The following is a 1,156-nucleotide window of genomic DNA, read 5'->3' on the forward strand; positions in this document are numbered from 1 at the left end:
CAAGACATAGATATACAAACATGCTCTAACAGTATAGAGAATTACTGTCTGTCTCCTATAGAGAGCCAAATTCAAGTTGACCTTACAAACGTACTATGTTTTAGAAGTAAATACAATGAACAAAGAGAAATCGGACAGTGGTTTAACACAGTTAAGGGTTGCTCAAAAATTCCCATCAAATTCATCTCTTCAAAAATTTCCAGCTTTTCTTCCATATTTATCATTCAACCTCTCTACTCTGCAAATATGTTAAATATAAAACAAGTGGTTCCAGCCTCAGAAAAAGAGAATATAATGCCAAAGATTGGAGCATATTAGCAGTTAATAAGCTTTGACCACTCATATCAACTGCCTTATAGCACATCTATTAATGTACTGTCATGCATTCCTATACACAATTAAAAGTGGTACTACCAGTGAGTGATTTTCGATGTGAAAATATGTAACATTATCAGTTAGAGGAACTTCAGGTTTTCCCCTCTTTACATAGTATCTAGCATATTAAGATTTCAGTAAAATTAATTATTTATTTCCTCTAACACTACCTGTGAATCAATTAGTAATTCTATAAGTACAGAATGGCTATTTCAGTTTGATCAGTTAGGAATTAGCAGTTAAGGGCAAAGGCTGAAAAAAGTTTACATGACTAATAAGCTTTCTTTCCACCCTTGAGAAGAATATTTCCCACATGGATCTTGTATTAATGGTGTCAATTAAAGCAGTAGAAATAGTCACTTGCCAATTAAGTCACATTCCTGCTAATGCAAAGTTGAATTTTCAATTTAATAATCAAAAGAATTTGTTCTCCAATGCTATATAGATCAAGGGTTCTCTGAGTGTAGTGGCTGGTCCCCAGATCGATTGATCCCCCCCAAAAGGGAAGTACTTATTAATCTCTGGATTCTTAGCTGGCTTTGATTTTTAATAATATTAATTATTATTATAATAGATATCATTCATTGAGTCCTTACTATGTGCCAGATAATACCATGCTATGTGCTTCACTAACATCTTTTCATTTATATCTCCTAACAATCCTAGGTAGTGGGTTTTATTATCTTTTCTTTAACTGAAGATAAGAGATGTTAGTAACTTCTCAAGGTTCAAAACTAGTGCAGAACTGGGATTTAAACTCAACCATTTTGGCCTCAAAACC

Source organism: Galeopterus variegatus, unplaced genomic scaffold (assembly GCF_000696425.1).
Source record: "Galeopterus variegatus unplaced genomic scaffold, G_variegatus-3.0.2 Scaffold14214, whole genome shotgun sequence".
Taxonomy (NCBI): Eukaryota; Metazoa; Chordata; class Mammalia; order Dermoptera; family Cynocephalidae; genus Galeopterus; species Galeopterus variegatus.